A 14,703-nucleotide genomic window follows, 5' to 3' on the forward strand; every position below is an offset into this window, starting at 1 on the left:
TCTTGACCGAATCCGCTACTATTCGGTCGAGTAGCTCCTCAATTGGCATCACGAGGCTGGGTGCACCCCGAAAAATGGCAACAGCGCATGGCGGCCTGGATGGTCACCCATCCAAGTGCCGAGCACGCCCGACAGCGCTTAACTTCGGTGATCTCACGGGAACCGGTGTAACCACTGCGGCAAGGCCGTTGCCATGGGTAACACATAACTACGAGAAAAGTGGCGGCGATTCTAGTGATATCTTTACGTTATTTGGTCTGGCATTTGTTTGAGAAAAGTCGCGAATATTATAGTTTTTCGATTAAAAAAGAGACTAATGAGAGATTCTTCAACACAAGCAAACGATCATAGACGCCCTTACCGGTCGTGATTCTGTTATGCAGGCGTGGTCTGTTTGTCCTAGATCTGACTATCCTACTTTGCACATGCTGTACAAAATATTTGCTTGTCTACCTGCATCTATTGCTGGAGCAGAAAGAAATTTCTCAACATTTCGGCGTACAAAGACATGGCTGAGGTCGACAATGAAGGAGGACCGACTTAATGCCTTAGCTCTGTTGAACACTCGCCCTGACACTGATTGTCCCATTGACGATGTAATTAACCAATTTGCCGGGAATAATAGAAGCATATAATTCATCGTTTAAGGAAAAGAGCCGCAATTGTAACTTGTTTATATCATGAAACGTCATTGTCTTGTATATGTGTACAGTCAATTTAATTAAAACTTTCTTAAACTCTGCATGTGACCTGATTATTTTTACTACAGTAAAGGTAAGGGTAGGACAAAATATCTTTAGCGCCCCATCCTTGAAGTTTTTCTGTATCCGACACTGCTCTAGCTGGACCAAGAATCGTAATCAAACACCTCGTTGCTCAGCTGGACGTCTCTGTTGTTTTGCAACGGTGAATAAAACAAATCTGCTTTAAAAAAAAAGTGTTGCGGTAGTTACCGAACGCCCCTATGTTCAATAAACGCAGTGTTTTTAATGTGAGGGCCTTTATAGGGCCATTGAAAATGACGAATAATTGAAACGCATAAGGTAGTACCAAGCAACAGTGAGGCTAAGAAAATGTTTAATTTTGAATGTAACAAGGCCGCTACGTCTCATACTGCATTTTTTCAGATCATCACTACTTTACAAAGTTATTAGAAATTGCAAAATGGGTGGAGGTGACAAAGCACAGAGTGGTGTTGGGTACCCCCAAGTTGCATCCCTTCCATGCCTCAGATCACGGACCCGGGTCTTCTGGTGGAAGCAGCGCTTAGAGGAGGGATACAGTGACGAGTGCAGAAGTCGTGTCACCTCCACAACAGAGGCGGCGAACCGCTGTAGGTATCACGCGGAGCAAGGTATTCTCCGCAGATGGCGGTCGGCGGTATCTGGCGATGCGGTCCGATGCTCCGGAACAAATTGAGCGGGCGGCGACGGGCGCAGCTGATTTATGGGCCGGCGCCTGGGGCCATTTGTCAGCGCAGCGCCGCGACGCCGACACCGACGCCGGCACAGACGCCGGACGCAGGCCGCCGGCCACGCGCAGTCGGGGGCCTTCCGGCGCCCCGAGGGCCTTCCTGCTCAGACATGCTCGGTCAAGTGGCATCGATGCACTTCACTCACCTCGAATCGCCCAGCTGCGAACCAGTGAACGGATACTATCCGGAGCTGATGAAGGCAATGTTGACTTCAGGTGCTGAGAGGGGAACGTCTATTTAGGTCCAATTAATTGCCACAGTAGAAGTGTAGAGGAAGCAAAGAGGGTGAAGATCAATTGGAAAACTCACCAGCAGTCTAGAAGCAACAGGGCTGTGAGTTCCCAAATCATTTATTAACTTCACTGCGTGCCTGCATTCACAGGCGGACCACTGGTCGCTCAGACCAGCCCATCTGCTTCGCCTCTTTGCCTGCGGCCACCGGCGACCAGCTGGCAGTCTATACCTGTAATCCTCCCAGTCACTCAAAGTGCAGGTTTGCACTTAGATGTGTGGATAAGCAGGTGACGCACTGCTAATGCAGCAGGCAGACCAGGAGTGTGGATGCGATCCTGAACTCTGTGCTCAATCACATGTACAATAAGGTAACAAAAGTCATGGCGTACCTTCTAATATTGTGTCTGACCTCCTTTTTCACAGCGTAGTGCAGCTAGAGGGAGAGACGGGTAATATACAACATGTAAAAGAGCAACGAGGGAATAATAAGAATTGACGACCAAGAATAAAGTCCTGAGATTAAGAAGGATGTAAAAGAGTGATGTAGTCTTCCGCCCCTACTATTCAATTTGTACATCGAAGAAGCTGTGATGGAAATAAAAGAAAGGTTCAGGAGTGGAATTGAAATTGAAAGTGAAAGGATATCAATGATACGATTCGCTGATGACATTGCTATCCTGGGCGAAAGTGAAGAAGAATTGCATGATTTGCTGAATGGAATGGGTAATCTAATGAGCACAGAATATTGACTGAGAATAAATCGAAGAAAGATGAAAGTAATCAGAAGTGGCAGAAATGAGAATACCGAGAAACTTCACACCAGTATTGATGGTCACGAAGTAAATGAAGTTAAGGAATTCTACTAACTAGGCAGTAAAATAACCAATGACGGATGGAGTAAAGAGGATATCAAAAGCAGACTAGCACTGGCAAAAAGGGCTTTCCTGTCCAAGAGAAGTCTATTAGTATCAAACGTAGGCTTTAATTTGAAGAAGAAATTTCTATGAATGTACGTCTGGAGTACAGCATTGCATGGTAGTAAAACATGGACCATGGGAAAATCAGAGCAGAAGAGAATCGAAGTATTTGAGATGTGGTGCTACTAACGAATATTGAAAATTAGGTGGACTGATAACGAAAGGAATGAAGAGGTTCTGGGCAGAATCGGACAGGAAAGGAGTAAGTGGAAAGCCGGCCAGTGTGGTCGAGCGGTTCTAGGGGCTTCAGTCTGGAACCGCGCGACAGCTACGGTCGCAGGTTCGAATCCTGCCTCGGGCATGGATGTGTGTGATGTCCTTAGGTTGGTTAGGTTCAAGTAGTTCTAAGTTCTAGGGGACTGACGACCTCAGATGTTAAGTCCCATAGCGCTCAGAGCCATTTGAACCATTTGAATGTGTGGAAAACACTAATGAGGAGAAGGGACAGAATGAAAGGACATCTGTTAAGACATGAGGGTATGACTTCCATGGTACTAGAGGGAGTTGTAAAGCACAAAAACTGTAGAGGAAGACAGAGATTGAAATACATCCTGCAAATAATTCAGAATGTAGGTTGCTACTCCGGGATGAAGAAGATTGGCACAGGAGAGGAATTCGTGGCGGAAGGCATCCAACCAGTCAGAAGACTGATTTCCCTCCCCCCCCCCCCCCAAAAAAAAAAGAAACAAGTGCAGCAACCCAAAGTGTCATGGAATCAACGAGTCACTGGAAGACCCTGCAGCCACGCAGCGTCTCTAGGCGTCCATAATTTCACAGGTACATGAACTGACTTCTCGATTACATCTTAAAAATGTCAAGCGACCTTGGTGGTCAAATTATTCTCTGGAATTTTCCAGAATGTTCTTCAAACCAATCACGAACAACTGTGGTACCGGCGAAACACCGCAATGACGTCCATAAAAATTCCGTCGTTCTTTGGGTACATGAAGTCCATGAGTGGCTGCAAGTTGTCTCCAAGTAGTTGAATATGACCAGGACTCAGTCTATTCCATATAAATGGGGTCTGCGCCACACTCGAACCCTACCATCGGCTCTTACCAGCTGAAATCGGGACTCATCTGACGAGGCAATGGTATTCCAGACATCTAGTGTCCAATCGAAATGGCCACGAGCCCACATACTGGGGCTAATTAACCTTCACGAGTCATGAATGTTGTATGCTGAAGTGGTGCCAGTCGACCTATCAGGCCGACGAGCTATAATACCGTCTACTTACTTGCTCAGCCCTACCACATCACTGATATTGTTGTCTTTAGTTCGAAGATAGGTTTATCACAGATCTCTGCACTGATGTGTCCTTTGCAACAGTCTTCTTTCCTGCAGGACTACTGCAACCTACATCACCGTGAATCAGCTTACTGTTATCAGACCATGTTCTCTTTGTACCATTTTGATCCTCCACACTTCTGCCTGTTACCAGTTTATCGATTCCATGGTGCCGATGGTTGTGTCCTGTCAACCTGGTAACTTGTGGGCCCGCCGACATTTTGCCATGGTGGTTTCAAGTACTCAGAAGTTTCACTGGGAAGCCCTTACACATCCTCCTTACAGTCCCGTTCTCTCGTTCGTCGATTTGCTTCGCACGAAAAGGTGCACGAGTGCGTACAACCGTTACCGCAACATTTTTTCCTAGAAGGCACTGACCGTCTTGTCTCACAATGGGGTATGTATTAACAATTGTAGCTCTTACTCTTGAAATAATAAGCAATTTACTTACTTTCTTCGTCCATCTGTCACGTTTCCATTTATAATTTTGTGGATCGATTTGGGATCTCGCGAAATAAAGGGGTCAGACGACAGCTCTCACAGGAGTAGATAGCGTCGTGTGCCTTGTAACGTGTGTTAATGTAGTCAGTACTTCTTGATCGAAGAAGTTATAAGGGAGTACGAAAATCTACAAGAATTGAAAGTACGTTATTGTGAATTTTATTTAGGTACTAAAACGTTTTCTTATCGAGCATTGCCTTTAAGTTAGGGTGCACACGAACGACACAGAGTTTTCGGGGTTTTGTAGAAGTCTATAATTAGAAATTTGTGCATGAAGAAATTGGAAAGTGATGTTTCCGACATAATTCCCCTGTAGGTTTTCCCTGTATCCCTGTGATGTTGTTGCTAGTACCCAGGTGGAACTGATCGCGGCCAGATCTCGGAATTTTTCCTGACAGTCATACCTACAGGGTCTTCAGGTATTGTCTTCGGAAATGTGACAAATTGAGCCTATTTGTACCAGGTCAGGGTGAGTCGACCGACTTGATATGTTAGGGTAGCAGAACAAACAATAAACTCGGGTCCTCCAATAAACTATTCCAGTTCACTTAAGCAGCAGTACCTCGCGTAATTTTTCTCGCACAATGCACATCATCAAGAGTTTGTGGCATTGGCCAAGGTCACCAGTATGATTTCGCGCGACGCCAGGAATTCTCTGAAGCCAGAAGCATAGGAACGTTTTATAGATGCTGGAAACACCTCTCATCAGAGGAACACCACTCGACCTTACACTGGTGTGAAAAAAGTCATGGGATACCTCTTAATATCGCGTTGGATTTCCTTTTCCCCGTCGTAGTGCAGTAACTCGACGTGGTAGTGATTTAACAAGTCGTTAGAACTTCCTGCAGAAATATTGAGCTACCCGGCCTCTACAGTCGTCCATAATTGCAAAAGTGTGGCCGGTGCAGGATTTTGTGCACGAACTGGCATCTGGATTATGTCCCACAAACCTTCTATGGGACTCATTTAAGGTGATCTGGGTGGCCAAATCATTCGCTCGAATTGTCAGAATGTTCTTCAAAATGGTTGAAATGGCTCTGAGCACTATGGGACATAACAGCTTAAGTCATCAGTCCCCTAGAACTGCTTGAACCTAACTAACCTAAGGACATCACACACATCCATGCCCGAGGCAATTCGAACCTGCGACCGTAGCGGTCTCGCGGTTCCAGACTGAAGCGCCTAGAACCACTTGGCCACTCCGGCCGGCTGTTGTTCAAACCAAATATTGTCATCCATAAATATTCCATCGTTGTTTGGGAACATGAAGTTCTTGAATAGTTGCAAATGGTCTCTAGGTAGCCGAATATAGACATTACCAGTCAATGATCGGTTCATTTGGGCCAGTGAACCCAGCTTATTCCACAAAAACACAGCCCACACCATTATGGAGCCACCATCTTGCACAGTGCCTTGGTGTCAACTTGAGTCCATGGCTTCGGTCTGCGCCACCCTGAAGCCCATCAGCTCTTACCAACTGAAATCGGGACTCAGCTGACCAGGCCTCCGCTTTCTAGTCGTCTAGGTTCCAACCGATATAATCAGAGCCCAGGAGAGGTAAAGCAGGCGACGTCGTGCTGTTAGCAAAGACGCTCGCGTCGTTCGTCTGTACCCGTGGCCCATTAATGCAAAATTATTCCGCACCGTCTTAATGGATACGTTCTTAGCACGTCTCACAGTTATTTTTGCGTTTACTTCTCGCAGTGTTGTTTGTCTGTTAGCACTGACAATCCTCCGCAGACGCCGCTGCTCTCGGTTGTTAAATGAAGGCCTTCAGCCACTGCTTTGTCCGTGGTGAGAGATAATGTCTGTAATTTGTTGTTCTCGGCACATCCTTGACACTGTGGATCTCGGAACATTGAATTCCCTAACAGTTGCCAAAATCTAATATCCCACGTGTCTAGCAGCAAGTACCATTCCGCTTTCAATGTCTGTTAATTCCTGTCGTGCAGCCACAATCACGTCACACTCCTCTTCACATGATTTACCTGAGTACAAATAACAGCTTCACCAACACACTGGCCTTTCATGCCTTGTATGCGTCATGCTGTGTCGTCTGTATTTATGCATATCGCTGTCCTGTGAGTTACGTCCCCTCAGTTAAACCAGTATAGTAGGCCTCGATAGCCATTCATTTAGCTAACGCCTCATCTGCAGGCTAGATACGAGATCCTATCTCCCAGTTACTGACTCTGCAGTTCCACAGTAGCTAACAGGACCAGATAGGGGCCATGGTGAGGAATGATGCGATATGATAGAAAACAAGTATCGGAAATAAAGGAAGTATAATTCATTCTGACCACGCAAATTCAGTTGAATTTCTATCTTTTTATCGTTGCCGTACGTTGTATTCATGCAAACCTTAGTCTGAAGACACTTGACAATGGCAGGCATGCATTACCATTTCTACGTTTATTTACTGATATCTCCAACAAGCGGATGAGATACGTTGCCTCTGGTGCCTGCATTGTGTGCTAGTACAGGAGCGTGAAAGTCAGTTTTGTATTCCGTGTTGGATAATGTCACGTTTACGTTAAATACAATCTGACACTTTTTGAGTAGATTTTGAGGAGAGGAAGTGGATTACCGGGTAAAATATGTGTGTTCAAAAGAAAAGGTACGGAATCCCACTGTATATATGACAGGAGTCTTTAATCACCAGAGTCCTGTGCGCATAAGTTGTTATTTTAGCGAACCAGGCACGTGAAAATCGCAGGGCGACATATTCGGGCTGTAGGGTAGATGCTGTAGCAGCTTCCACTTGAACTTTATGATTACACTTTGTGTGACCTTGGAGACGTGTGGACGGACGTTATCATGGAGCAGAATCACTTCCTCCCTGAGCAGCCCAGGCCGTTTGCTCTTGATGGACTTGCATACGCTATGGAATATCTCACAGCACACATCACTGTTGATAGTTTTTCCGTAGTTCAGGAATTCGATGAGTGTCAGGACTCGGACGACGGATAAGACGGTGATTACTACTTTGACTGCTGAGGGCACAACTTTGAATATTTTAGGGGGAGATGAAGGCGCTACATTGGCGTCCTTAGATGTATTTCTACGTTATCCCAAATCGGCACACTCAGATATCTTCCGGTTTTCTTGTTACGACCTTCCGCACCTTTTCATTAGAACACGTGTATAGGGTGCTGTTTAAAAATACGTATTGCGGTTCACATATTTGTAAGGAACAAAATTACAAGATATGCGGTTAATTTTGAAAAGATAAGACGGCTTCAACTGCAACTCCTTTATTCTCAGGCGTGACAGGTTTCGGAGCATTTTAGTTGCGTCATCAGGCGCAATAAAATAATGTTCTGATCTAGAAAAGAGACACGGATGATCGAACGTTCATCGTCAATAAGTTTTCGCTAAGTAGGGGACATCAAACATAAAATAAAATGGAACGCTCCCTTAGTACTATGAGTAACAGTATCTGGAGAGGTAGTAAAACAGTGACCAGAAGAAATATGATCAGGTGAAATCTGAGCAGCTAAAGGTCCATTACTTGCACACAGAAAGCGTAAAGAGGATTGTGTAGCAGGCGGCGTGTGAAGTAGTACCTTTTACTAGCAGCTAAACAACTTTTGCTTGACAGATTTCTTTTTTTGATTTGAACAGTTGTCTCGGGCGTTTGAGGTAAATGGGATACCTCGTAAGGCTCTTCAGTGCTAAGACCACGGAAGTGTTTCCTTTTCCAGTTTCTTCAAAAATAGAGAGGTTATGTGACTAGCTGAAAATACTTACAATTGAAACTTTATTTCGCTTCTAAGTCAGCTTGTGGCTTGTCAAACAATGCGGCACTGTACGTCGCTTTTACAACAATGCCACTTACACGTGAACATCGATACTTCTTTGCGAGGCGCGGGTCGTGAAGGTGGTGGGGAGAACTCGTTATTTCGACGCGTCAGGGGTCGATTGGGACGTCCCAGACAGCAAACGACGTCGTGTTGTGACAGGGCGCGGCCCAGCGCAGCGCCGGAGGACGCAGTAAATCCTGAGTCAACGGCGGGCGCGGAACTGGGTTTGTTTGCCGGCAAACACGGCACGGCCGGGACAGCAGCGGCCTCTCCCTGGGGGCGGCCGGCGGGCTCGCTGCTCGACAAAAGCGGCTAACGACTGCCCGCCTGGGTCAGACACTGCCGCAGCCGCTGCTGCCACTGCCGAGTACAGGTCGCGGCCACCACTGCGCTAAGCGCGAATAATAACTCGTCTCCTCACCTCTGCTGACGCACTGTATTGTCAGTTAATGTCGCGGCATTGCATAACTCTGCACGCTCTCACTGTTGGACGAAAATGTGGCAACACCGCGAGAAATGCATGTTTGAAAATAAATGCAGGTGCAAGCCAAGTCTGCAGGTTGCAGTGTTGTATCTGACCACAAACGGCACCTATGCAATGTCCTCTATACGTTGCTAGTGTCAGTCGCGGTCAGAAAAGTGTTCTGTAAAGCTGTGAGCGCACTGTATGGGAGCTAATTGGGCAAGTTGTTTGAGCGCGTATACTGGATGCTTCTGCGACCAAGGGAGGCGAAGTGTCCGGTGTTTCAGGAGGCACCGTGTAGGAGATTTATATCGCGGAGAATACATACGCTAAGTCACAACGCGAACAAAAGCGTATCCTGCGTGATCGTGACGGACGGTCATTTAAGAGGATTGTGATAAAAAAAAGGGTGGACGAAAGCTTCAAAAGTCACTGCAGAACTGAAAGTTGGACTCTCGAACCCTGTGAGCACCAAAGCAACTGGAAAGGAGCTCCATAAGGGCGACCTGGAATTCCAAAACTACTCATCGCTGATGCAAATGCCCGTAACAGGAAAATGTGGTGTCAAAGCGATAAACATGGGTTATAGAGCAGTGGAAGAAAGTAATTTGGTGGTATGGGTCTTGTTTGAGGCTCTGAGGCTCTGAGAACTATGGGACTTCACATGTATGGTCATCAGTCCCCTAGAACTTAGAACTACTTAAACCTAACTAACCTAAGGACATCACACAACACCCAGTCATCACGAGGCAGAGAAAATCCCTGACCCCGTCGGGAATCGAACCCGGGACTTGTTTGAGATTGTTTCCAACTTCCGTCCGAGTATATATGCAAAGAGTGAAACGTGGTGGGTATTTAGTGACGATTTGGACTCTCGTATCTTTGTACTCCAAGTGTCGTATGGTTACTTTCCAAGGTCGATCACTACCATCGCTTATGTGACCATTTAAGCTGATCAGGCCTACCCCACGGTATAATCTTTGTTCCGCACTGCTGTTGCTGTGTTCCCAGACGTCAGGGCCTCTCAGTTTAGTGGTCAGTTTAGTGGTCTGCTTTGGAGAAAATGTTGCATGATTGTTATTCATCTCCATCATCGTTACTTGAATTTACCGGCATTTTGCACGAAGAAGTGTATAATATTCTCTTGAAAGCCATATAGGACGGGCATTTATCCATTCAGAGACGACTGTAAGCTGCCAACGGGCCTCCTGTGTGTTGTCTTCGGGTGGTTCTATACTACCTGTTTACCCACTGTACAGACTGGTTTAGCTAAATGGAAACAAAGTAGTGGAAACCAACCATGAGAGCACAAGTTCATTTGTACATATGGAAATAAATGCATGGTATAATTCCCCAGCGTATTAATAATTCACCATGCCTGTGAAGTAGAATGCAATGCACAGCGAGCTATGATGAGAACAGCTTTACACTAAGTGTTTCGAAGTGACTCCCACGGGCGTCTAAGCAAGCGTGAGCACATGCACCAGTGACTGGCATACACGTTCAGATGTGTCATCCAACAAACCAGTGTCTTCATAGGCAGCATGAACGTGTGGTTCCAGTGTCTGCACCTGAAAGAGTTGAGGTCTGGTGACCAGGCGGGCCATGTGACTCAAACACGTTGTTCGATCCATCAGCCTGCGTAGCTGTGACGAAGTGTCTCCGCACGGAAATGGGGAAATGAATTGGAGGACAGTGACCACATCATGGTTCTATTGCCAAAGAGAGGTCTTCCGGAAGGAGAGGGACGGTCACCCACACGAAATACAGACATGCCTTGCCTGTGAGGTATTGTCAAACAGTTAGTTCATTGAGGCAGTCGCGAATAGTGTTCTGAGGTGAATTTTCAATCCTTGAGAGCTACAATGTCAAACATCTTTTACCTCTACCTTCCAGTGGGTGTGTTTCCCCTGGAACGCATTTCCAGCCATACCACACGACCGCTGTTCTTCTTCTACTTTTTTTTCTCTCAGAAATAGGTTCCTTAGTTTGCCGCCACTTACCAAATTACCCTGTGTGTATTCTGTAGACAGAATTACACTGCGGGCACATTATTACGATTTCCTACCGGGTGCTGATCCAAAGTGAAGGGGCAGTGTCGCTTACCGAGTCCGTCCGCCTGCTTAGCTGGGTGGCAACATGTTCGCCTCCCATGCAAGCAGGCCCGGATTCTATTCCTGGAGGGGTTGGAGACTTTCTCCGCTCGGGGCTGGGTGTTGTGTTGTCCTAATCATCATTTCATCCTCATCACCGGCGGCCAATATGACGTTGAATGAAATAAGACTTGCACTTCGCGGCCGAACTTCCCCGAATAGGGGCCTCCCAGCCAACGATGCCATACGCTCATTTCCTTAACCCCCACGCAAAAAAATCAGTAAAACTAGGCGTCACACCCTGATTTGACATGCTACAGAAGTCTACGATCTCAATTAAAAAAAAAAGAAAACAGTAAAATACCATGCTGTAGACAATGAGTCAAAAGATTCTCATTCATTATTTACTCGCTCTCACAATATCGTGTGCCACATGAGCCCAAAAGAGAGTGAGCACATCACAACATGCAGAAAACATGTCCTTTTCCTTCAGGTCAAGTGACGAGATCCCGTGGCCTTTGGATCGGAATAAAACTGTCAAGTATACATGCTTACAACATAAATGTCGGCTGTATGCTTGTTAATGATTTACACTTCTAGATGGGATTATGTTCGGTATCTACCTCTCAATGGATATCTCACTACAGTACGACGGACTTGGGTTTTATTTATGGACTTGCAGCATTTAACATTGTTCATTCTTTCATAAACATAACGTGCGAGAAGTTTCTGTTGTGTCATGAACTCTTTAAACTGTACGTAACACGTAACCAGTGATTGCGCTCATATAAAGGGAACAGAAATATTATTTCATTACACAGTGTATACGAGGATTTTCATATAATAGTAGTAATAATAAGAGTAAAAGAAATAATAATTTATTTACATTAGTGGATAGTACATCGCATGTATATCCAAGTAACTGAATTTTTGAGAAATGCACCACATGAAAAGCACTAAGCAGGAACCTAATCATTTCTTATCATTACAATTAATTTCCAGCATCCCTCTACAGCACCGCATCTCAGACACTTCTATTCTCTTTTTTCCCGGTTTTCCCACAACCTATTACGTACATCGACGCAATACTGTACTCAGAACCATCCCTCTCATATTAAGGCCGATGTTTGATATTTGTAGAATTCTTGTGGCCAGGATTATCTTCTTCATCTATGCTACTCTTCTTTTTATGTCGTCTTACTTCGTCCGTCATGTGATATTTAGCTTCGAAGGCAGCGGAATTCATTCACTTCGTCAGTTTCGTGACCCCCAATTTTTATTTTAAGCATATCGCTATTCTCGTTTCAGCTATTCATAAATATTATCGGCTTTCTACAGTTTTCTGTCATTGCACAGTATGATAGCTGCTATACACTGCCTACTCGTCAAATATGGGGTGCCTAGGAAACCTGCTTTCTCGAATTCCCAGACAACAATTCAGGTAAATCGTATTAATGAAGTTTATTGCAAAAGGAAATGATTACAGTTCTTACCTTTGTGTTAAACAGATGTGTCGCAAACAAAGGGGAAAAGACAAAGTAAGAAACCTCTTCAGTATAGACAGTGCTACATAGTAGAAGCGAAATATGACTTAGTCTTCAACTGGGCTGCGGGCAGGCGGCGCGGCTCTTATGTCTTCATGTCAAGGTCGCTGCCGTCGGGTTGTCCTAGAGAGGGGTGGGTACGCGTGCAGTTGGCTGACGTCTCCTTCACGGCCCTCTCTGTTCTAAGGTTCCCGATCGGCAAGCCGGCGCTTGACTTTACGCCGCAACAGTAATCACTTCATTCATTACATCCTACAATTCTTCTACTCTTTGACTGAGGATAGCAGTGTCATCAGCGAATCTTATCATCACTGTGCTTCCACCATGAATTTCAGTCCCTCTCCTGAAAACTTTATTTTCTTCACTGCCTCCTTGATTCGTGGATTAACAGCAGGAGTGAAAGACTGCTCCACAGCATATAACCTACCGAAAATTAGAGAACTTCGGTCTTTGACCTTCCTTTAACATTTGTCGCCTTTCAATCTTGTACGTTTTGTATACTAGCGAACCCAGCAATGCTTCGCAATTGCTAAATATGTATGGAAATTGGATATACATGTAAATTACATTCCATTCGGTCTGTCCAACCCCCTCCTCTTTCTCTCCGAGCATCACCTCCTTTTCTCTATATCTGTGCATCTCCTCTTGCTCCCTCTTTCTCACTCCCTATCATCTCCTCTCTCTTATGTTTATTTTTCTCCTCCTTCCCCATCCTATGTCAATTTTCCCTCCCCTTCGTCCATCTCCTCTTTCCCTTCTCTCTGACGTGGAGCCTTGTTTAGTCTTTTTGCAAACAAGACCTTAGTTGGGAAATGAAGGCGCTTAAAATGAATATGTATATCGGTTCGGTTCAGTGGTATACAGTGTATGAGAGACCTCTACAGCTGCTGTATTTGTGAGGACACTAGATACAATGACATTATTTCGCATCGCTTTAGTGTTCGATAGCAAGGATACAAAGTTTCGGACGATTCAGATTCCGTATTAGTGTGCTAGTCGTAAGCTAATACGCCATTATTACAACTTTTCTGTTTTATGTAAAATTGACTGCGAGAAAGAAAACAAAATAAAGTGTTGTTGTGTATTCAATTTGTTTAAAAATTGTATATAAGAAGAAAGATATATATATATATATATATATATATATATATATATATATATATATATATATATATATATATATGGGAGAAACAAACTGTCTAATTGTTTAAAAGCTCTTATGTCAGAGCTAAAGGAGAAAACACAGCACACTACGCCGAGAGATTCTCTTTCCCGCAACCGGTTTTAGCAGAAAATATATACCTATCAAAACGAACCCTTACTCATACGAACGTTCATTAGTGTACCGTGTAAATGTTTGAAGTAACTCGGTCAAAAGTATTGGAGATTTTAGCTAACCACGTTCCTCTAGTATGTACGTATCACAGTATATGTAGTTTATACTGTGCATAATTAAAAACTGTGTTACGTATATCCATCCGAACGTTTATTTAAGTCTCGTGTATGAATCTCTAGTAAATCGATCTAGAACTTTGCAAGATTACTGATGGTAAGTTCCTACTGCGAAGGTCATTGGTCCCTTGGCTTACACACTACTGAATCTAACTTAAACTAACCTACACTAATGACAACACACACATAACCATGCCCCAGGGAGGACTCGAAACTCCGACGAGGGCAGCGGCGCCGAGATTACTGAAAACAAAGTTTCTTTTCAGAACGGGATTTTCACTTTGCAGCGGAGTGTGCGCTGATATGAAACTTCCTGGAAGATTAGAACTGTGTGCCGGACCGAGACTCGAACTCGGGACCCTTGCCTTTCGCGGGCAAGTGCTCTACCCAAGTGCGACTCACGCTCCGTCCTCACAGCTTTACTTCTGCTAGTACCTCGTCTCCTACCTTCCAAACTTTACAGAAGGTCTCCTACGAACCTTTCAGAACTACCACTCCTGAAAGAAAGTTGGTAGAGCACTTGCCCGCGAAAGGCAAAGGTCCAGAGTTCGAGTTTGGTCCGGCACACAGTTTTATCTGCCAGTAAGTTTCAAAGTTTCTTTTATATATCGTATACATACAGTATATTTATATATTATACTGTAAATATTAAAAAAATACTGTGATCAGCCACAACATTATGGCCTGTCTAACAGCCGGTATGTCCACCTTTGGGTCAGAGAACAGCGGCAAAGCGTCATGGCATGGAAGCAGCGAGGCCTTGGTAGGTCGCTGGAGGGCTGACAACGCATCTCCTTAAATTGCGGACAGTGGGGCGATGAGCTCTGACGCCACGTTCAATCACAGCCCGGATGTGCCAATCGGATTCAGATCTC

At 45.0% G+C, this 14,703-nt stretch overlaps 1 protein-coding gene and 1 pseudogene across 6 annotated transcripts in view; one reads left to right on the forward strand and one right to left on the reverse strand.

The window, feature by feature from the left end:
• The window catches only part of LOC124798130 (hemicentin-2-like), a 1,906,233-nt gene that overhangs the window by 908,196 nt on the left and 983,334 nt on the right, over positions 1-14,703 (forward strand). The gene's annotated exons all lie outside the window — the stretch shown is intronic.
• Positions 76-193, reverse strand: LOC124799761 (annotated as a pseudogene).

This window comes from Schistocerca piceifrons, chromosome 5 (assembly GCF_021461385.2).
Source record: "Schistocerca piceifrons isolate TAMUIC-IGC-003096 chromosome 5, iqSchPice1.1, whole genome shotgun sequence".
NCBI classification, from domain to species: domain Eukaryota; kingdom Metazoa; phylum Arthropoda; class Insecta; order Orthoptera; family Acrididae; genus Schistocerca; species Schistocerca piceifrons.